Source organism: Odocoileus virginianus, chromosome 28 (genome assembly GCF_023699985.2).
Source record: "Odocoileus virginianus isolate 20LAN1187 ecotype Illinois chromosome 28, Ovbor_1.2, whole genome shotgun sequence".
In the NCBI taxonomy this organism is placed as follows: domain Eukaryota; kingdom Metazoa; phylum Chordata; class Mammalia; order Artiodactyla; family Cervidae; genus Odocoileus; species Odocoileus virginianus.
In genome coordinates, this window is record NC_069701.1 from 9,425,866 (window position 1) to 9,450,593 (window position 24,728).

General features: G+C 37.4%; 1 protein-coding gene across 16 annotated transcripts in view; it reads left to right on the forward strand.

The window, feature by feature from the left end:
* The window catches only part of DLG2 (discs large MAGUK scaffold protein 2), a 2,233,668-nt gene that overhangs the window by 973,063 nt on the left and 1,235,877 nt on the right, over positions 1 to 24,728 (forward strand). The gene's annotated exons all lie outside the window — the stretch shown is intronic.

Consider the following 24,728-nt stretch of genomic DNA (forward strand, 5'->3'; position numbering starts at 1 on the left):
GCATGTTCATTTACAATAATAGAATAATGTGAAATTACACAAGCAGTTGCTAATTTATCTAGTAAATGTTGTAAATTCTGTCAAAGTTCAGAGAAAAGGAGTTGAAAATTAGCTTTTTCCCCCTGTATTTTGTAGGTTGGGGAAGCTTTATATTTAACTTACTACTGGTAAATGGTTACATGAAACAAGATAAATGGATAACAAATGAGACCATTGAATGAATGATTGTTTGAATGAATGATTGTGCATAGCCTTGTCTTTAAAGAAAATCTTTCTGAAGATGCCAGTGTTAGATAGCTTGATATACTGTGTTCTGGATATTTTCAATGTGTAACTGATGACTCATCTGGCCTCCAAAGGGAGTGAGAGTATAAATATAACCAGCGTGGAGAAGGGAGTGCCTCTGGAGCACTGCTCAGAAACCTCGGGTAGTACTCGGCGGGCTCACTGCCCCGGTACCTGCCTGTCTCCCGTGGCTCCTTCCCGCCAGTGGAGTGCTGGCCTTCTGTTTCCACAGCCTGAAGCTTGTTGCTGATTTCTAAGCAGCATCTTTTTCATCTTTGAGGCTTTATAAGGATGTGATCTTTTTGCTTTCCTTTTTCTCTGCATTTCAGGCTGAATGATTTTTTTTCAGCCTTACATGTCAAAAAGCTTTGCTGCCTTCAGACCTCTGAGTCACGGGCAGTGAGGGGCGCCGCCAGCTTTCCGCCTCAGGTCCCACATGCTTCCAAAAGTGCACACATTTGCTGGATGACTCGATGGTGTGGAGGAGGACGCCAGAGAGAGGGGACCTTCCCCCTGCAGTGAGGGCTGCCCGTGGCTCTCCTCCCACCCCAGCCTTCAGGGGCCACAAGTGTGGTATTTCAGAGGGATGAGAAAGCATGCCTAGGACTTTGTTGCCAATAGTGCCAGAGATTAAGGGCTCCCCACAGAAGATAGTCTGCCTCCTAATCCCCACAATATAAATTTGGAAACCAGGGATGAGTTATGCATGGGTTCTTTTAAGATCTCCTGGTATAGTTGCAAGGGGGACACATAATTTAATATGAAGGCAAAACCCCTGCTTTATATATTCATAGTACTAAAGGATAATGCATCTAAATCACCCATACTAGTCCCCGAATAATCAGTCCTCAATAAGTAATAGCACTTACCGGTGTAATTATTATAAAACAGATGATGGTAATGAAGACAAAGAGGAATCTGTATGTTCTATGTTTGACATCTCATTTATTATCCCTGCCCTAAGGCTTTTTACTAAATTTCACATTTAAAATGTAAGGGAAAAGAGAATATATTGAAATCATTACTAGATTATATGATAGTGCAGCTGCAATTATTCTCATTCTCTTATCATCTAAATCAGTATCTAGCCTTTCCTAGATGATTTTTTTTCCACATGTTAAGCTATGGTGTGGCTCATGATGGGAAAGGTACAAGGTTTAGTAAGTTAAGTAAAATAATCAAGACTTTAGACTTCAAATTGTCTATGTGCTGATGTTGTTATAAAAAATGTTTGCCATTTGAGTCTTCAGTGAAGCTAATCTAGGCTAAATGTGTCTCTGCCTGAAGTCTTAGTACTTTTATAATTTCCCTCCAAAAATGATGGGGTCTGGCTTTTAGTTAGAAGACCTACTTTGTGGATAATATGATTGTATTCTCAGAGTACCTAGAAGTTGTGAGCAGATGTACTGAGAAGAAACCCCAGACGTGATCCGGTTTCTAGGTGACACGCACAGAGTAACCTTGAGTAGGGAAACTGCATAATTAGCCCACTCTTGATGGGAACTAGTCATAAGTCATACTGAAGCAGCTTGTACAGAAAAATTGGAGCAGACAGCTTTGTAGTTCAGCCCAGTTGCTGCTTCCTGTTTCTAGCACAATTGCCAGGAATGAATAAGTAGACTCTGGTAAAGAGGGATTTGTGTGGAATGGTATCTTGGGGATATGTAGTGGCTTCAGTGGGGGGGAATGATATTTAGATATTTAGATTTGTAGTCTCCCAAATTGTTAAGGGCTTTTGACTTGGAGGACAAATGGATCCTTTCTGGTAGTTACGTTGCTTGAGAATTTTATGATGCTATTGGTATCTCAGTGGTAAAAGAATCTGCCCGCCAATGCAGGAGTTGCAGGAGATGCCAGTCTGATCCCTGAGTCAGGAAGATCCCCTGGAGGGGGAAGTGTCAACTCCATCCAGTATTCTTGCCTGGAGAATCTCATGGGCAGAGGAGTCTGGTGGCCTGCAGCCCATAAGGTTGCAAAGACTCAGACATGACTGAGCGTGCACACAAACCTCATTCTTAAGATGGGGTCATGGTGTGGGTCAGTGAAGAGTACACATACTATTTGAACTATGCTGGTCACTGGAAATGCTGATGATGAATAAGATGAGGGATGCCACAGAAAGGATATTGATGAGCAAAGCTTTAGTCCTTAGTTTCTGTCTCTGTTAAATGGGAATGACAGTGCATGCCTTATGGGATTGTTGTGAGGAATGACAATAACGTACGTGACAGGTCTCATACAAAATCTGAACAATACATGCTCAATATATGGTGACTCATCATAGGAGTTATAGCCACAGCGGTCACTCTGATAGTTTTCTATAGTGACAATAACAAAAATAACAGAAATAAAATAGTAACAACCAATTATTCTATGCTTGCTAAGTTGGAGGCATGTTAAAGCCTTAGTAACATTACTGAGCATGTTAAAACTTTATATACATCATTTTAATAATGGAAATAGCCCTTTGAAGTAAGATGCTGCGATCATCCCATTTTACTTGTAGATGTAGTGGTGGTAATGATGGTGGTAGTCATTAATTATAAGAATGTTGTAACAGCGTTTTTATCACTCAGTGTTGCCGACACAGGCAAAGTATGAGTAACAGGATTATATGCACACCAAACTTTCCCAAGCTCTTTGAGAAAGCACTGCAGTCCTTCGAACCTTGATGTTGTCTCCTGATCTCTTTCCCAAATCTTTGACTCAAGTAGAAGAACCATGAATGTCTGACCATAGCCACATTCTTCAGAGATTATCTATCAGAGTTCACCGTTCTAGTAAGCAGTGCCTACTGTGTATAAGCACTCAACTAGACGCTGAGGATCTGAAGATGAGTGTATTGCAGTTCCTGAACTTGTTTGAGAACCACTGGCGTAGAATGATGGGTAGCTAAGTGAATTACAATACAGTGCAGCATGGACTGCAGTATGGAGGTAATTTTGCAGCACATGAGAAGTAAAATGTTCCTATTGTGATAGGAAGGCCGTAAACATACTACTGTGGTTGGGGAAAAAAAACAGGATTTATTTCAGACTGGTCTAATCATGTGAAATACGTATATTAGGAGGACTTTAGTTATTAAATACTACTTGCATGCAATGCATTAAAAACAGTTAATCAAGATAATACTCATCAGAACAATGTATGGTAGGAAAAATTCCTAAGGATTTTCTGGATGGGAATGATACATATATATGGTTTAGAATGTGATATTTGGAGTCAGAAGTTTCATGATTAACACCAAGTCACTAAAACTGATTTGTTGAATCACCAACTCAATGGACATGAGTTTGAGCAAACACTGGGAGATGGTAAAAGACAGGGAAACCTGGCACGCTGCAGTCCATGGGGTCGCAAAGAATTGGACACAACTTAGCGACCGAACAACAGCAGCATCTGTTGAAACGTAATAGTCTGCCTGCTCTACCTTTGCCATATTTCCACAGATTTAACTGCTATATAATTTACAAAATGCTATATAAGCTTGAAAGTGCTGTCTAAACACTCATTTTTATTACATGTATCTGGAAAGATCAGGGAAGATTTTATGGAAAGATTTTTTTTTTTTAGCTTTAATAATAGAATTTGTGTGTGGAGAAGAAGAATCTGTGTGGAGGAGGTCAGAAAACTTTCCAATTTCTTCTCTTGCAAATGGGGTAGGATCATCACAGTGATGCTTCCTCACATGGTGGGGAGAATAGTGTAAGTAAATACATGTGAATAGGAAAGCTTAGGGCTAAGTTACTTGGGGCATATCTAGTCATTAGTAGGAAGCCGTTCAACAGTAGGCAAAAGAACAGTATGACCTAAGAGCATTCTTGTGGAGACTGTTCTGCCTGTAGTTGATAGGATTCCCTGGAAATCAGAGAAACAGAGTGAGTTAGGAGGATAGAGTTAAAAGATCCTGAACTTTGTTAAAGGCTGCAGGAGTAGAAAGGAGGAAGTGGGTATAAGAGATAGTACAGTGATTGACTGTCCCAACAATGTTTCATCTCTCAAGCTCTTCTGACACCAGCATGGCCAACACTGATTTAAAAGAACTTTGAGGAAGTGTTATAGTAGCTGATATCCTCCACCACCTGCAAAATAGAGCTAGAACATGACATTCAGATCTTTCCAAGTATAGGCCTTCATGTGCCGTGTTCACCTTTTAATTCATTCTATGCTATTGCCACAGTAAATCACTCCTTATTTTGTGACCATGTCTAACATTTTCCTTACACCATTTCTTCTACCTGAAACACAGGTTCCAACATGTGCAGAATGTTCTCCTCCTTTGATTGCTAGATAAATAGTCTTCTCCCCTGCTATTGGGCTTCCCTGGTAGCTCAGCTGGTAAAGAATCCTCCTGCAATGCAGGAGACCCTGGTTCAATTCCTGGGTCAGGAAGATCCCCTGGAGAAGAATAGGCTACCCACTCCAGTATTCTTGGGCTTCCCTGGCAGCTCAGCTGGTAAAGAATCCACCTGCAATGCAGGAGACCTGGGTTTGATCGCTTGGTTGGGAAGATCTCCTGGAGGATAGGCTACCCACTACAGTATTCTGGCCTGGAGAATTCTATGGACTATACAGTCCGTGGTGTCACAAAGAGGTAGACATGACTGAGCAGCTTTCACATTCCCTTTTGAAGCAGCCAACATGTTTGCCAAAATCAATATATGCAAAAATTAGGCTTTACTCAATAATCAGGACTAACGCTGAGACTTTTCAGTCCACTGGGGTATCAGATTCTTATGAAGGAATCTGATGGCTTTTGGACTCTGTATTCAAGAACCCTTACGATCAGGCTCATCCCTCTTATTATACCTAATGTTGGTGAGCTGGTGCTGTTGCCAGACCGTTCTGCATTGTCACACAGTTCTGTCAAGAAAGACTATTTCTGGTGACAAATTGAAAATTATACCAATTAATCTATTGAAGTTTTTAGACAAAAAAGAAGTCATTGAGGATAAAAGTACCTCCACAATATCAATGCTTTTCTCTGAAAACAAAGGAAGACTCTTCTTCCCTTTTCAAAGGAAGACTCTTCTCTGCTCTCAGTCATACCGTCTTTTCCATGGGTTGCTTTTGCAGCCAAATCCCTCAACACAAAGCATTCCTTGAAGATAAACCAGTAAGTGGTAAATTATATCGAACAATGCCCTTTGCTGTATAATCAGGGAGAGAGGGGTCCCTACCTTTTCACTTACTGTTGGCCTTTTAAGAGTCTAATAACAGCTTCAAAAAATTGTATTAATGCACAATTTCAACAAGCAGCTTCCTATGTTCTAGATTCCTCATGCTTCCTGGTGGGTAAATAAGGTTGTTTTCTAGTACTATATGTTGATAGGTTTCAGCTTGGGAGTGTTCTCAGCAAACACCCCCACCCCTCACTTATCCCCAGGCACACACTGTCCCTCCCACACTGCTCCCATAGGACAGTTACTACCCACATTGGTGGGTGTAAGATTTGCAGCTGCCCACTTGGACTGACCTTCACTTTTGTCCAACTAATTGCAAATGCTTGTTAGTAGGAATTGACTAACTGGGCCAGCAGCTCCTGCTTTCAGTGCTTTTCCAAATTGCTTGTACTTATTCCCCATTTAGCAGGTGCAAAATGTCATTGAGCATTTTGCTTTACTCATTTGGCATTTTCTGGATAAAGAGTAGTATTGAGGATCTTTTATTGTTTATTTAACATTCATGTTTCTATTTCTGTGAAATGCCAGTTCAGTGCTGTTTGTCTATATTTTATTACATTACCTTTTTTTCTTTTTGATTTAGAGGAGAATTTGATATCTTCTTGATATGGATTCACTATTGACATGTGTTGCAGATACTTCTCCTACTTTGTAGATTAAGCCCTTGGTTTACTGTAGTCAAATATATCAATTCTTTTTTTTTTTTCATTTGGCACTTTCTGTCTTCCTATCCCAAGATCATAAAGATATCAAGCTATAACTTTTGTTTTTTTATATGCTTAAGTATTTAGTCAATCTGGTTTTGACTTTTGCATATACTTTTTTTAACAGATGAATAATTGTCATAGCACTATTTATTAAATAGTTTTTCTCCTGCCCTTAGTTATCTTCACTATCACCCTGAGCTATATTATATTTCTGTACTTGTGGGCCTGTTTCTGTATTCCCTACTCTGTTTCACTGGTCAATTTGTGTACCCCTGTGCTAAATCCACACTATCTTAATTAAGATTTCTTTATAATGAATCGTGATGTCTAATAAATCAAATTTTTCTACATTATTTTGCTTCAAGAGTATCTTGACTTTGTTTGGCTTTTACCCTTTCATGTGCCATATAGAATGAATTTGGAAAGTTCCACGGAAGTTTCTTTGAATTTACCATTGAAATTTCCTGAACCTATAGTTTAATGTAGGAAAACTGACCTTTGTCTGATATTGAGTCTTCCTTCTACAAATCTGGACCATTTTTTTATTTATTTGGATCTTTTGTGTCTTTCAGTAATGTTTTATAGTTTTTCCATAAATAACTTACATTTTAAAAAATCATTAGTTCTGAAAAATTGTTGTAGGATTTTTCATCATGTTCCTTTATGGTTATAGATTAAAAATAGTATCTCTACCTCGTCCCTTATCTATTGAAAGGATCATATAATTTTTTCCCCTTACCCTGTTTAGGTGGCTAATTATACTGATTGAGTCATAGAAGTTAAAACAATTTTGTATCCCTGATATAAGTCAATTTTTCTTCCTTGCTTCCTTCACTCCTTCCTTTCTTTTTCTTTCTCTATTTTTGTTTTAACTTCATAATTCTGCTGTTATTATTATCAATTTTCTTTTACCTTTGTTTAGATTTAGTCTGTTTTTATTTTGGGGAATGCCTAAGATGGATGACTAGCTCATTGAATCAGTCTTTTTCTTTTATATTAACCTTAAATATGCTACATTTTCCACAAGATGTTTTAGTACATTGGCATCCCATAGCATTTGATATGCAATATTTTTATTAACATTTAAATAGAACGTTTTACAAAAATTTATTTTGTTGTTTATTTGAGCCAAGAGTTTATTTAGAGATTTTTTTTAAAATTTCCAAACTATGGGGGTTTTTGCTGTTTCAGTTACTGATTTCTAGTTTAATAAAATAATACCTAGGAAAAGTAGTATAATAAATATTCTTTTAAATTTATTTTAGCCTAAAATGTGGTCAGTATTTTGCCAGTCTTCTCTGTTTGCCTGGAAACATGTGTCTTCCATTTGTTGGATATGTTTCTAACTGTATTCAGTAGGTCAGGTTTGCTAGTTATGTTTTTCAAATATTTTATACCTTTGCTAAATTTGTGCATATTTACCCTATCAATAAGTCAATGTGATCAGCTTATAATCTCCCTCTTGGATAGTGGATTTGTTATTATTTTAAAATATCTTCTTCAGTTTCTTTAAACTGTCCACAAGGTCTCTTTACGTTACCTATCTGATAGTCTAAATATCTGAAGTCTTTGTAAGTCTAAATCTGTTCTTTCTCATGTGGTCTGTTTCGTTAAGTCTCCGTAATGATAACTTTATATTTTTGCTGAACTTAAATAATGGGAATTCTGAGAGTCAAAACCAGGGGGTATTTCCTTACAGAAAGGATTAGACTTTGCTTTTGAGTAGAGCCAAAGAGCTCTTTGGATTTGGGACTACTTTGGTTACTTCCGAGGGCCCTTTTAATTTCAGATTTTAATGTTCTGTGATCTCAGACCTGAAAACATTATTTTTCCTCAGGTGTCCCTGGATTTCACTTTCCTACAGTCCACTTTCTGGATTTGGTTGACAGGATTTTGCTTGATGGTTTGTTGTTTGTTTTGGTCTTGCTGACTTTTCTCACATTCTTGTATGTCTGTGATTCATTTCTAATGTGATGGTTCGAATTCATGAGACAGAAATATGTCGCACCCGGACGGCCATTGGGTGAGTGCTTTGTGTGCAACACTGATGGAAGTGCGACCATGTTAATGCGGATTTTGATTGCACTGATTTCCTGCTTTAAATCCTCCAATAACCTTCAGGTTTAAGTGCAGTCTCTTTAGCAAAAGCAGTAAGGCCCAACAATCATACCTCTTCCCACCTCTCTTACTTCTTTGCCTCTACTTATCCATGTGACCCTCTGCTCTTCTACACCAAAATGTTTCCAGTTTCCTGAATATGACACTTTTCAAAACCTCTGCTGTTTCAGAGGCTTTTTACTATTTGTCTATCAGGATACTTCAGCTTTTGTGTTTCAATGCACAGACTATATCCTTTTTAAAGTGTTTTCTAAACCCAAAGACTAGTATAAGCAGCGTCCCTCTTCCAAATTCCCATAACCTTTATTTTAGCTTTTACAGCACTGCATTACTTTCATTGCTTGGTTTTGTGTGTCTGTGTGTGGTTTTGTTTTGTTGTTGGTGTGTTTTTTTTTTTTTCTCATTTTTTTACCCCACTAGGCTCTGAAAGAAAAGGCTGTTTATTGCATATTCTTCTATTTCCAATGCATAATATTTTGGGTGATCAAATACGCAGATCTCTCAGTTTTGAAGGCTATTACAGAATACTTTAGACTGGGTGGCTTATAAGCAAAAGAGATTTATTTCTCACAGTACTGGAGTCTGGAAAGTCCAACATCAAGGCACCAACAGATCCACTCTCTGGTGAGAGCCTACTTCATTTTTTGTAGAGAGCAATCTTGCTATTGTGTCCTCACATGGCAGAAGGGTCAAGGGAGCTCTTCGAGGGCTCCTTTATAAAGGCACTAAAGGCAGTTGTTGAATGGAGGCAAATGTAAAAGAAAAGGAAGGAAGAAGGGATTCTTGGAACTGAACGATGAGATCAGACTCACCTTTCTAGCAATATTTCTTTGCAAAATTTATTTAACATCTTTATGCTTTTATTTACTCTTCTGCAAGAAAGGGGAAATATTCCATCAACTTCAAAGTGAGGCTAGCAGTAATTAACACTCAAGAGGCTTAAACACTAAGCACCTTCACAAATATAATTTCATTTATCTTCTACTGATAGTGCCAGGTAGTGAAGAACTCCATACTTTTTGGAACTAATGCTTAGGGTGACCAAGAGCAGTACTTAGTTATGGGCGTTCAGTGGTCCTGGTGACTCCAAGTGCTTCAGTCTGCGTTTATTAAGAGTCTACTATGTGTAAGGTGCGTGTGTAGGTACAGAACTACTGAACTCATCCAATGAAACTAAACTACGCTTATTTTTCATAAATGAGTTTTTCTTAAAAGAAAAATAAATTTTTCTCTTCACCCTAGAATTACAGTCATGATGTCTAATACCTTCCATGCTACGTAACTCTCACCCACAGCAATTAGATGTGACAGAATAAATCAACAGGGAAATAATCCATTCAACTGTATCATCTTTATGAATTGAGCTCTTGCTTGAGAGTTTAGCTGAGTAATTAAGTGTGGCTTTCACTTAAGAGTTCAATCAGTTATGTTTATTTCCTTCTTATTGGATTAACTCATGAAAACTGAAGAATCATGGCAGGGCTCATATGGCCGTGTTGAAAGTCCTGTAAAACAGCAGATGTAGATTATAGCACAATTGATTTAACCCCTGTAGCTGAATTGATTGTCCAGATGGTGAAAATGGCAAGATAGAATAACAATGATCATTATACATCTCGCATTATATAGTGTTTTCATCTTGTAAAACCTCCACTCACATAATATCAAGATGACTAAACTTGTAAGATAGAAAGAAAGGTATTTCAGAGACAGGGAAACAAATATGTAAGAAAAAAATTATTAGTTAGCTCTTGTCTGGCTCCACACTATATGGTCTCCCTGACTGCGGTTTACCTTGCTGACATGAGATTGTTCTAATTGCAAATTTAACTTGCCTTCTCTATTATGTAAAACCTACTTCCCTTCATTGAAATGACTTAAAATTCAAATACTATAACATTTTTCTACAGACATCTCATGATTTAGCTCTTCCTTGCTTCTCCAACCTTAATTTTAACCATTTTCCTTTCACCCTGGCTAGTGTTCCTGTCAGGCTTCCATATCTTTCTTTACTCACACTGTTTCTTTTGCTTGCTTGTGTTCAATGTCATACATTTGTTTGTTTAGTCGCTTAGTTGTGTCTGACTCTTTGGCGACCCCATGGATATAGCCTGCCAGGGTCCTCAGTCAATGGGATTTCCCAGGCAAGAATATTGGAGTGAGTTGCCATGTCCTTTTCCAGAGGATCTTCCTGACCCAGGGATCGAACCCACATCTCCTGCATTGGAAGGTGGATTCTTTACCGCTGAGCTAACATTGCTTGCTTTCTAAAGCATTTGCTAACACTTTTTGTTTTTCCCCAAGAAACTTTTTCTGTGGTCTCCCCAGCCCCCCAGTTCTGTATCAGAAGAGAGCACTTTTTTTTTTTTAATCTCCTTCTTACTGGACTCAGTGCCCATTTGTTTCTGTTTTCCTTGCATCTGGCATAGTTTCAGGCAGATAACAGGCACTTAACATATTTATTGAAAACAGTAATGCATGAATGAATAATATATAATGCTCTTTATGCTACCTCACTTTAACTGAAATCACTGTTACATATTCATAGTTGTTCACAGTTGATCAGATGTGTTTGTGCCTCTTAGTCCATCTGAGCACAGAAGTAACATGAGGTGAAAGGCAGGCCAGGACCTCACTTACAGCGGTGAATAGGGAGGCTCAGGAAAGATAAGTGTCTGCCTCCAGCTTGATGACCGTATGATGTCACTTGAACCTGAGAATATGTGTGTTTCTGCTGTGAGTGCTCTAAATCTGATCATTTTAGCTCTTCTTGGGCCAGGGATTTCCCCCAGCAGCTGACATGACTTGAGATAAGAAAGCTTAGAATAGCAGGTTCTAAAAAAGTTTGAAGAATTCCAAAACAGTATTAAAAACTTTTATTCTGTACTCTTCTCAGCTCATCCTTTTATCTTGGCATTGAGACAGTCTGTTGTACTTATTAAAAGCATCAAAAGCAATTATAGAAATTATAATAAGAGTTTATCGTTCACTCACTTTGTGCAGAGCATCATGTTGACTGGTATTGTGTTTTCTAAACTCCCAAAACCAATTTTTCCCATAGGCACTCTTTTCCTCACTTGATAGTTGAAGTCGAATTTCAGAGGGAATATAATACCTTGCACAAGCCAAATAGCTCATGAATGGCTGAGCCAGAACTTCACCCCTCTGAAGGGAGCTGGTTAACCCCACTGGCTTCGTCTGCAATTTTAGAGGTTACGTGCCAGGAACTGAGTTTCTATTTGGTGACTTAGACCACAGAGAATCTTTTCCTGGAATGACTTTGATGAATTGCTATCTGGTATTTGTAAACTGCCGAGTAGTATAGATTAGATATAAAATACCAATATCTCCTTCCTGATTTGGTTATCCTGAACATTGTGTGAAGTCTTAATGCCTCAGGAGAGATCAGCTGTCCTGACAGTATTGCTTGGAGGAATTCAAATTAGATCAAGTCAGTCCCCAGCGTGTTGCCGTGTTCCCGTTCAGCCTGGCTGCCTCACAGAATACTGCACTGCGAACTTGTTCAACGGAATCTTGATCTCCTTGTACTTGCATTCAGAAATGCATAATGTTCCATCCATGCAGACTGTTTCATAAAGGTATATGACCTGGTATACATGCTTAAGGATTTGAAAGGACAAGACTTTTGGAGCAGTATGGTCCTGGGCTCAAATCATAGTCATGCCACTTAGCAGCTGTGGGGTATTGGGCAGATGACTTAAATCTTTCTAAGCCTTAGTTGATTCATCTGTGAAATTGAGCAACATAATTAGCTCATAAAGTCATTGTAAAGAAAAAGTAGTATAGATATAGCTAGAGATCTCTCTATATATGCCCACATGCAGTGGGTGTTTAACAAATACTATCATTCCTCTGTATTTAAAAATATTTAAAATAATATAACTATTATAAAACATTTGTAAGTGAAAAAAGAACAAATTAAACAACTGCTCTACATTTTAGTGTATTTTCTTCTTGTCATTTTTCATATGGCTATGTTTAAAATCTGCCTTTTCACTTAGTATTGCATTATAAGCATGAAATTTCATAGGCATTTTCTATCCAGCAATTCAGTCATTCCACTTCTATGTATTTACTGAAGAGAAATGAAGGCATTTCTCTTTGTGGACATAAGTCTACAAAGACTTGAACTCAAATGTTTAGACAGGTTTTATTTGTAATAGCAAAATTGTGACAATATCCAGATATCCATCAACAGGGAATATGGATAAAGACATTGTGACATATCCATACAATGGAATACTACTCAGCTACAGAAAGGAATAAGCTATTTTTAAAAGTTATTTGTATTTAATTAAATAATACTTGCTTTACAGTATTGTGTTTCTACCAAACATCAACATGAATCAGCCATAAGTTTACCCATGTCCCCTCCCACTTGAAGGAATAAACTATTGATACATGCAGCAACATGTGTAAATCTCAAAATAAGTATGCCAAATGAAGGAAGTCGGACAAAAATGGGTGCTTACTATATAATCTCATTTATGCGAGATTCTAGAAAACTCAAATCATTCTGTAATAAAAGAAAGCAGAAAAGTGCTTGCTTAGGGATGAGAAGAGGTGGAAAGGAAAGATTACAGAGGTTCACAAGGAAGCTTTTGGAGTGATGAATATGTTCAGTATCTTTATTGAACTGATAGTTTCACAGGAATTTATATAGCTCAAAACTCATCAAATTATACACTTTAAATATGTGTAGTTTATTATAGAGCTTTCCTGGTAGCATCATTTATACTTTAAAAATTGTAAAAATAAAAATTATGTATCTTGGTAAAAAATTTTACTAAAGAGTGAGACTATCCCCACTCATTTATTTATATATTGCTTTTAGAATTTTGCTGTTATAAACAACATTGCAATGGACATCTTCAACAAAAATATATTATTTGCTTTATCTTAAAATCTACTAATGAAATCATCTTTCTTTGGGCAGGAATGGCACATAAAAATCTTTATAGTTCACTCCTTATTGTTTAAGTGTTCTTATAAGGGAACTGTGTGTAGTAGATTCACTAGCTACACTTAAAAAATGATTGTAATTACTGGTTTCTAGGTACCACCATTTGGGTAACTGATAAGAGTAGTAGCATAGAGGAAAGTGGGTTACAATTATTAAACCACGAGTCTCAAACAGGAGACCAATAGTGATGGAATTTCAAATCTCCAGACAGCCTACCCTCTCAGGGTTTCAGGAGCCTCATGACCTATCACTATTGATTTGTGTGTGCATGCATGCTAAGTTGCTTGTCATGTCTGAGTCTTTGAGACCTGTTGTTGTTGTTTAGTCACTAAATTGTTGTTGTTCAGTATCTGATTTTTTTTGTGACCCCATGGATTGCAGCACTCTAGGCTTCCCTGCCCTTCACCGTCTCTCTGAGTTCACTCAAATTAATGTCCATTGAGTCAGTGATGCCATCCAACCATCTCATCCTCTGACACCCCCTTATCTTCCTGCCCTCAATCTTACCCAGTTCAGTTCAGCTCAGTTCAGTCACTCATTTGTGTCCGACTCCTTGTGACCCCATGGACTGCAGCAAGCCAGGCCTCCCTGTCCATCACCAATTCCCAGAGTTTACCCAAATTTATATCCATTATATTGGTGATGCCATCCAACCATCTCATCCTCTGTAGTCCCATTCTCCTCCTGCCTTCAATCTTACCCAGCATCAGGGTTTTTTCCAGTGAGTCAGCTCATCGCATCAGGTGGCCAAAGAATTGGAGTTTCAGCTTCAGTATCAGTCCTTCCAATGAATATTCAGAGTTGATTTCCTTTAGGATTGACTGGTTTGATCTCTTTGTCCAAGAGACTCTCAAGAGTCTTCTCCAACACCACAGTTCAAAAGCATCAATTACTTGGTGCTCAGCCTTCTTTATGATTTAGTTCTCACTTTCATACATGACTACTGGAAAAACCATAGCTTTGACCATTTGGACCTTTGTCGTAAAGTAATGTTTCTGCTTTTTAATATGCTGTCTAGGTTTGTCATAACTTTTCTTCCAAGGAGCGATTGTCTTTTAATTTCATGGCTGCAGTCACCATCCACAGTGATTTTGGAGCCCAAGAAAATAAAATCTGCCGCTGTTTGCATTTTTTCCCCATCTATTTGCCATGAAGTGATGGGGCTGGATGCCATTATTTTCATTTTTTGAATGTTGAGTTTTAAGCCAGCTTTTTCACTCTCCTCTTTCACTTTCATCAAGAGGCTCTTTAGTTTTCTTTCACTTTCTGCCATTAAGATGGTGTCATCTGCATATCTGAGGTTGTTGATATTTCTCCCGACAATTTTGATTCCAGCTTGTGCTTCATCCAGCCTGGCATTTTGCATGATGTACTCTGCACAAAAGTTAAATAAGCAGGGTGACAATTTACGGCCTTAATGTATTCCCAGTTCATTGTTCCATGTCCAGTTTCTAAATGTTGCTTGTTGACCTGCATACAGGTTTCTCAAGAGGCAGGTGAGGTGGTCTGGTATTCCCATATCTTTCAGAATTTTCCAGTTTGTTGTGATCCACACAGTGAAAGGCTTTAGCATAGTCAATGAAGCAGAAGTAGATGTTTTTTTCTGGAATTTTCTTGCTTTTTCTATGATTTAGCAGCTGTTGGCAATTTGATCTCTGATTCCTCTGCCTTTTCTAAATCCAGCTTGTACATCTGGAAGTTCTCAGTTCTCATACTGTTGAAGCTTGAAGGATTTTACAGCTTGTTATGAACCATTCTGTGCAGTAGTCAATTACCCTGCTCATCCAGTATTGTCTCGGTGCTTACTTTCCTCTTAGTCAGTGATGTTTTCTCTATGAGGAATGTATAAAAGGTGTTGCATGGATTTTTTACTTCAAAATTCCCATTCATTTGTTCATTCAAAAAAAAAAATTGCTGAGCTTGGACTGGATACCAAACATTGGATTCATATGGGGCACAGAGCTCTGAATAGTGCATAATTCCTGGCTTCAAAATCTTACAGTAATTTTTGAGAAATCAGTGGGTAAACAATAAATTAGAATAGGGGATGATTGGCCCAACCAGAGGCATAAGCAATTGGGAAACCTATAGCAGACACATGGATCCCAGCCTCAAGCTTTAAGATAGACTTTCTAGAAAAAGTGCATCTTAGCTGGTAACTGGAGAAGGAAGAGTTGGGTGATGAAACTTAGAGAGAGAGGGAGGAGGATGTTTCAGGAAGAGTAAACAGCATGTAGAAGACACTTGAAGGAATGGAGGTCTTTCAAAACTCTGTGGGTGTGTCTGTGACTATGATGCTGGTGTGACAGTGAATGGCCAGGCCTACATACTCAAGCTGGTACCCTTGGCCAAGGCTGCCCTTTTCAGAAGCGATGGGTGGGCTGACACTGTCCAGGCATAATTGGCAAGATTAGGGAGGTAAGAGTAAGGATGGCAGGGCCTTGGTCAGAAGGCCTGGGGCCAGGCCGGAGAAGGGTTCGACACCTACCTTGTCGCTCAGGCTGCTCGCAGTTGGCTGATCCGTCGTTCCTCTTCTTCATCAGTAACGGAGTGGACTTCATGTCTTTTGGTTCAGAGCCTAACAAGCCACCTGACCTTTCCTCCAGGATGGTTCTGGTTTGGGTCACAGTCTGAGACCTTTCATGAACTAATCATGGTGACCATATTGGTAAAGGATATTCTTTTTTAATGTGTGTTTCATATGAAGGACTTATAAGACGTATCAGGGGTAAAAAAATATTAAAAATATTCTGTAAAGTATTTGTTTTCTGATAACGAAAGTAATAGATGCTAGTTATAGAATAATTACTATCATCATTTATGACTTTTAATATGTGTACTATAGAAAAGTTGAAAATCACAAAAGCCTAAGGAAGAAAACAAATGTTACTGAAGAGGTGGCATAGTTATTTTTTTTTTTCCTTTTAGTATTATCTCTCTACACATGTCATTGTATATTTAATCAATGCCCTACTTATAGGTAATGTCATTTCCAGCTGTTTCCTTTTACAACTACTACATGGTAAGTCATATATATATATATATACAAGATTTAGCTTGGTATAAATGTATATATATATACAGTTTGATGTATATATAGAGAGAGTTTATATATATATAGTTTATATATATAGTTTAGTTTGACATATATACATATATACATACAGTATTTAGTTTGACATAAAACAGATTTATAAAGGTATAATTTTTATAATTTTACAATTGTATAACTTTTACAATTACTACATGGTAAATCATATATATATATATATATATATATATATATATACACACACACACACAAGATTTAATTTGACATATATATGGTTTATATATATACCTATATATATAGTTTAGTTTAGTTTGACATATATCTATATATACACACAAGATTTAGTTTGACATAAAACAAATTTATAAAGTTATAATTATTTGGATAAGACAAATGTCATCATTTTAAAGGGGTACATAAAATAATATATAGTTGACACATTTAACTGCCCTGCGTCCAATCACTGGACATTTAGTCTCTAAATTTTAGTCTCATAAATAATGTAAAACTATCCTTAAGCCCTTCAGTGTCTTTGGGCCTACCAATTACATGCTTCCAGTCATGACATATTTCAGCTTGGTAAAAAATGTTAGACTCTAGTAAAATCACTAAGCATCATCCAGTACTGCAGCCAGTCATATTAAGAGATGGCAGGGAATCTGGTCGTCTCATTTGAATATTGACCAGGTTTCAGCTTCCGTATTTTTATACACATTATCTCACTTAATTTACACCTCAACTGTGTCAGAGGTATGCTAGCCCATCATACATATGAAGAAACTAAGGCTCAGAGTGATTAAATGACTTCCCAAGTTTATAGGGTGAGTTGGAAGTAAAATTTAAACCAGAGTCTATCACACATCAAAGGTCATATTCTCCCATCTATACATATCCTCTCACAAAAATCAATGATGTTGTTTCTTTTGTAACCCAGAAGCAAGTTAGTGTCTCTTTTTAAATTAATGGTCATAGTTAACAATCATTGACCATTACTATGTGTCAAGTACTGTTCTGAGTACTTTATAGGTATTAACTTATTTAATCCTCCAAATCTGATGGTATAGGGTCTATTATTGTACCCAATACACAGATGAGAAAACTGAGGCACAGAGAAATTAGCTGTGTTACACAGAACTCTTGATTTATGGGCAGAGAATGCAGGCCACAAGTCTAGCCATCTGCTCTGGAGTCAGCATTCTGAACTTCCGCAGCATTGTCTCTCAGAGCACAATCGTAGCTTGTGCCAGAAAGCAAACAGTAGATGTTGTCTTACTGTATGTAGTAACATTGCATAACATTAAAAGCAGTGCAAGAATCCAGAACATTTTGGATTTGGATACGACAAATTTTGGAACCAAACTACCTCTGCTTGCATCCAAGATCTGCCACTTAGTAGCTGCGTTGCCTTGTGGCAGGATGCTTAATCTCCCTATTTCTGCAGTCTTCATCCATCACATGGAGATAATAATAGCACCTTATAAGGTTGTTATAGGAAGCAGTGTTTGTACAGTACTTTAAACAGTGCTTGGCATATACTTAACTGCTGTTTGAGTTTTATTAAATAGGTTGTAGTTGATGAGTTCTCTTCTGATTCATCTCTTGGAATCACACTCTCGGAAACAGTGTTCTCAATGGCAAGCCGAGGTGACCAGACACATCCACGATGTCTGGCTTTTTCAAAGGCCTTTCCCCCACCATTGATGGCCCAGCGAAGATCTGGGCCCTGAGGCTGCATAGTATCTTGTGTTTCTGTGAGATCTGCTTTAAAGGGGAGAGTCAGCCTTGCCAACTTTCCAAATTTAGCCATAACTGGGTCACCTAAAAAAGTAGTGCACTGTTCCCTGAAGTAACCTTTCGCTTGCGTTAATTTTATATGAAACGCTCCTCACCAAATCTTAGCACGTTCTGAATTTCATGAGTCACTGCTTCGGCAGATAAGTGTGTGAAGAGTGCCTTTTCAGGACTGTCAGCAGACGTGGTACAGTTCACTTCTGCCCTTGGTCAAGTGTGCATCTCTAGGGACTGATACTGAAAGGAAAAACAGACAGATGGATAGGGTCAGGTATGATTATTTTATTTTGGTCTTTGATACTGTAAAATCTTCAAGCAGGAATTTAGCTTTGAATGAGTTGGACCGAATCCCTAATATTGTTCACTAGCTGGTACTGGGCTCTGTGCTAGGTACTCTGAGTACAAACACGAATTTGATCCTGGTTCTGCCTCGAAAGGCAGGACAGTCTCCTGTTGATCAGTCTCTGGAGAAACGCTTCTGAGAAGCCGTCTTCAGTTTGAGGTCAGAGGTTGATTTCCCAAGTCTAACTTGACACAATTGCATGAATCATTATCTGACTGAGGAGCCTCTCCTTATACATCCCAACTGGAAAAAAAAAAAGTTTAGGGAGCCTAACACTTTGAGTCAAGTGAAAAATGTGCAATGAAGAACCATTATCTTTCCAATGGACAAAGGATGTGTAAGAGGAAGGCTGCTAACACTTTGAGGTGGCTGACCAGAGGCCAGGACCCATGTTAGTCATATGGTCATCTTACTCTAAGCTTGAGTCAGCCCTGTGGGGTGATTATATCTTTCAGATGGTTGGAAACTGCTGCTTATTAATAATCTGAGGTGAGAATAACCTGATTAGGTCCACAGCTAGGAAGGGATCGAACCCAGAATTAGAACTTAAGTCTGTCTGATTCTCAAGTCCATGTATTCCCCACTGTAGGAATTATTTCCTTAGAGGGATCATTTTAAAGAAAAAAAATGAATTTAATATCTTAGAAATCCTAAACCCAGAGTCTTCTTTAATAGAGGCACTGCCAGTGTGAGGGGTTTCTTGAAGTTCATTGGCATCACCTTCCTGAAGAAATGGCCTCTCTTCTTTTATGATCCAATGATTACTCACACCTTTTCTTTTGAGTGCGGCACTATAGCATATTTAGTTTGGTTTACACCAGTTGTGCATCCAGAATTTGCGAGATTATTTGCCTCTCTCAGCTGTATTGTGGAGGAAAGACAGGAGCTTTGGAGCCTTGTTGAGCTGAGTTCTATCTGTGTACGTACATGCTTGGTGACCCTCGGACGGAGAACATGATACCTTGCTTGTGAGGTTGGCATGACATAAAAAAATGCTATTGTTAATTAGCTGGATTATAGTTACAGCTGAATAAATTCTAGTCCATCTCTATACCTAGTGAGATATTTTGATGACTCAGTGTTTGGGTGAAAGAAGGTCTTTGGAAGATACTTGCTAAGCACCCACAATGTCTTGCTGTTTTAGATGATTGAAGAACACTGAAGGACCAGAAGTCTGAAAGTCCTACCCTTGATGCCCTTGGGTCCTGGATTTAAAGAAAGGATAAAGAAAAGTAGAAATAATTTACAGACAAATTAAATGCTTTAAAATATAACATTTGCAGTAAGTAGAATCCCGAGAAAGTGGAGATGGATACAGTGAGGCTTTAAGGAAGGCCTTTTGTGGAGGGGTGGCGTTGAATAGATCTGGGGCATAAAGTGGGGGTTGGGGATAGAAGCTACACAGGCAAAAGGGAGAACTTAAACAATCACTCGTTCCTATGACTTTCCCCTTCCCGTTGTATTTCCTTGTTTCTATGGCAAGAACATAGAGTTAATTTTCCTTTTCCTTTCTGTTTCCCTTCCCTTGTACCTGTGTACCTGTTTTTCTTGATTATAGAAACATTATAGCTTTTGTTATTTCCTTAAAATGTATGTGGAGTAAATAGAACTAATTTTTGGTGGGATTATTTCTTTTAGAGGTTTTTGAGCAGCTGCTGTCTTCCAGGTACTTTATGAAAGGTGACTTGGGATAGACAATGATCTAGTAGGGAAATTAAGACAAATGGAAAATAATCAATGCTTTAAGGAGAGAGCAGGAAAAGCGCTGAAGAATTTCAGAGAATCTATGATTGGAGAGATGAGAGAGTTCTCATGAAGAGAGGCCTAACTTGAACTAGGGCTTGAATAATGAGATTAATAATTCTAAAATGTAAATATAAGTGCAGAAATGGGAAGCAAAACATATAATCAAAGATTACTGAGCAATCCTATTTGCAGAAGCCATGCAAGGAAATTGTAGACCAGAAGCCTAGACAGATAAGTTATAGACGAAGGACCATAAATGTCACATTAAGTATGTGAGACAGTGGATATTAACTAAACTTACTGTGGGAATCATTTCACTATATATATATGTATATATATATATATACCAAATCATTACATTGTATACCTTAAACTAATACAGTGTTATATGACAATTATATTATGAGTAAAATTGGAAAAAAATATCAACTCCATAATAAATGCAAAACCTAATCAAGCATTTTGTGGAACAAACATTCCAAATATTTTTAATAGATAGGGAAGAACTGTGGGTTTTTTTAATGGATGCTTATGCAGTGTTTTACAGATTGATCCTCATAAAGATGTGCTTATATTCAAAGCTGCTCAATATCATTAATAACAAAGGAATGCAGATGAAAAGCAAAGCAAGATCATTTTCATTTATCAGATTAACAAAGATTTTAAAAGATTGACAGTGGTTAGCACTGACAAGTGAAAAATAGATATTATCATCACTGATGTAAATTGCATAATTGTGAAACTGGAAATTGGCATAAAGTTTCTAGAAAACAACATAGTGGAATGCACTAGTATTTAATACATGGATACCTTTATATTTGGCATTTCTCCTTATACAGATATATCCTAAGGTCACAATTAAGTGATATTCAAAAGTGATTTTACATTATATATATATATGTGTGTGTAAATATATATAATATTGTATGTTAACTAACACTATAAAATTAGTAGCAACTGAAATGTCCATTAATTGGGTTATAAGATAACCCAATAAATAAATTGGCTTCCCGGGTAGTGCATTGTTAAAAAATCTGCCTGACAATGCAGGGACATAGGAGGTGTGGGCTTGATCCCTGGGTCAGTAAGATCCCCTGGAGGAGGAAATGGCAGCCCTCTATAGTATTCTTGCTGGAAAATTTCATAGACCGGGGAGCCTGGAGGGCTCCAGTCCATGGGATCACAAAGAGTCAGACACGACTAAGCGCACACACGCACACACACAATAAGTAAATTATGGCATTAACTGAACAAAATGCTTGTAACTGGTTTCCAAAAGGATAAGTTTGTTTTGTATTAACCTGGAATGGTGTTCATCATATGTTAAAAAACAAACCAAATAGATAGTAAACTGATCTCATTTATGTGAAAGCAAAAACTTCATATGGAAAAACTTATCAAGAAGAATGTATACCAAATAGCTAAATATGGTTATCACTTCAGAGTAGAAATAAAAAGTAATTTCACTTTCACTTTCAATCTATCTATACTTTTTAAATGGGCATGTAATTTATAAATAAAAAATTAAAGTACTTTGATAAATTATTAAGAAGAAATGATTAAAAGCATTTTTTAGCTACAAGTTTGAATATAAACCAGAATGAATATAAGGGCAAAGATGAAAGTCAGTGTCCTCTGAGACAATTTTCCATCTCATCCAATGTTGACCTTGTATTTTCCTATCACAAGATTCTATTTTCAGGCCATTATAGTATTTAGAAATATATCTCACTTTCTGGTTTATTTTTAAATTACTGTCCTGAGATTAAAGACCTTACTTTTGTTCCTTAGTGTATCTCTGGCACTTAGAACATTGTTGAATGGCAGTAACCTTACATAAATCAGTGGAATGAAATTAATGTCTGTTGGACAGCTATCATAATTGTTGACTTTTAAAGTCTGAACACCTTAATTTGACTTATAAACCCCTATATAGTTTTGTTCCTGCCAACCTCTCTAGCTTTGTTATCTTACCATCCCCACCTCCATGCCTTTTAGGATCTGTGCACATTGAACTTTTTTCATTTATCTTAATATACCCTTCTCTTTCATCCCCAGACCTTTGTGTATGTTATTCCTGCTTCTTAGAAAATTAACTGAGCTCTTCTCTTCCTCATCCTGCTCAGCTCTCTGGTATCTTTAAGCAGTCTTATGGCTTAAGGTCAGAGGCTCTGGATATAGACATCGGATTACTTATGTAACTTTAATCAAGTTTCGTTGTTGTTGTTTACATATCCTTATGTGTAAAGTAGAAACGATAGTGCTGTGTTGCTGTCCGTGCTTACTCGTGTTCATCTCTGTGCGACCCCATGGACTGCAGCCCGCCAGGCTCCTCTGTCCATGGGGATTCTCCAGGCAAGAGTATTGGAGTGGGTTGCCCTGCCCTCCTCCAGGGGATCTTCCCAACCCAGGGACTGAACCCAGGTCTCCTGCATGGCAGGTGGATTCTTTACCATCTGAGCCACCAGGAAGCAAAATAATAGAATCTCTCTCCTAAGGTTGTAGTGAGAACAAATGACTTAATACATGAAAAACACTAAGGACAGTTCCCGATGCATGGTAGCAGTTTATTACATGTTAGAATGATGAGGGCGATGGTGATGGTGATTATGACAGTGGCTTGTGCTCTTGTAGTTGTGATAGTACCGATACCACCTTTTGGGGAAACCGTCCCTACCCCGGGATAAATTAGGTGCCATTATTCTTTACTGGCAAACTAATATTGTGTATTATTGTCCATATGTTTGAATCTTACTAGAGTATAAGCTCCATGGAAACAGAGGCTAAGACCACTGAGTTAAAAAATAAGCTACAACACCCACAGTAGGTAGTGTCGAAAATGTAAAATGGAAGCATTGGATAATCTTGGCATAAAGTGGTAAAGTTGAGTTAAAATATATTGTAGGAACTTATGGAAGACCGATTTTGGCAATGGAGTAGGGTGAGAGTGAGTTAAGGATGACTCAGTTTCAGGTACTGGGGAATAGAAAAATGATGAAACCATTAACAGAGAGGAATAAAATGGATGACCAGTCTTGGCCCTTCATGTTGACAACTAAGAATTACCTTTTTTTTTTTTTTTTAAGAATTACCTTTTGTCTTGTGCTTTCACATCTATCCTAAAGGGCTCTTAGACATATTGTATTCTTTGACATCCAAATCTTTGTGTTGTAGCAGTGCAAAGTAACCAAAAAGCAAATTGAAGTACAGAGGTAAATGGCTTGTTTCAACTTGTATTTGACTAGAAAGTCCTAATCCCAGTGGAAAAAAAATTTATTTAAATTAATAATTTGCTTATTTAGAAATATATACAGAATGTCTACAGTGTACAGAACATCATGATCTGGGTATACAGAAATGCAAATGACCTGACCACTGCCATTAAGAGCTCAGTATTTATTGTTAAAGTCAATTAAACAAGTTCAAGACAGACTTCTTAAGGATTCAGATAACATCCTTTGGGAGTACCATGAACAGAGCAATAAATTTTTGCAGAAGACTTAAAGAAGGTTTTTGGATGATGTTAGAAGGTTTTGGATGTTTGACCTAGGTTTTTATGCTGTTCATTTTTCAGAATTTTCTTCAATATATTTCTTTCAAAGATAAGCTACACTTTCTAAATTAGAATTTTCTAATATTCTCAATGTGTTCGTAAAAGAACATTATCTAATGCATGTCTATCATGTAGCTTTGGGTTTTTAGTTTTGTAAATTGTTTTGCACTTTTTCTTTCTTCTCTTAATTTAACTCAGCAACAGTAGCCCTCTGTAGTGAAGAAACACCGAATGAATTAGTGTTTGAGGTGACAGTTTTCAGCATACTTTTAATATCGTCTGCAGAGCTGATAACACGTTGAGAAAGCGACTTTTTAAAGCAAATTAAGGTAGACTCCAAATGAGAATATCACAGAACCCCAGGTTGATTGCTCTATTTCCCCACTGCATCCTCAAAGGTACCTGAAAACAAAATCAAATTACACTTGAATTTTGGTGATAACAGGACAATAGGCTTCTAATATGTGAAGAAGATGTCACCAGTATGTGATCTAAAGGACTAAATTTACACTGGGAGTAGAATCATAAGGTTTATGCATTGAAAAAGAAATTTAATTGTAATCTAGTACAATCTTTTATCTGTCTCTTTCTTATTTAGAAACTGGTATTAAATAGAAAGATTGAATTCATTTCAGTTCAATTCACTGAAGCAATTGCTTAGTATTACTAGGTTATTGAATTGCTTAGTATTGCAAAGTTTCCATTACTTAATATCTTTATGAAATTGGGCAAGTCATTTAAGATCACTGTCTACTTTTTTCAACCAATAAAATGGGAAGATGAAGAAAATAATAGGTATCTCATAGAGATATTGAGGGAATGAAATGAGATAATGGGTATAAAATACTGATCTGACCATTTTATTGTGACCCACCCTGCTCGCCCACCTCTAGAAGACTATTAAGGTTGGACTGGTTGCAGTTTGAGCAGCTGGCCACATGTGTTTCCCCTGCCACTGTAATTCCA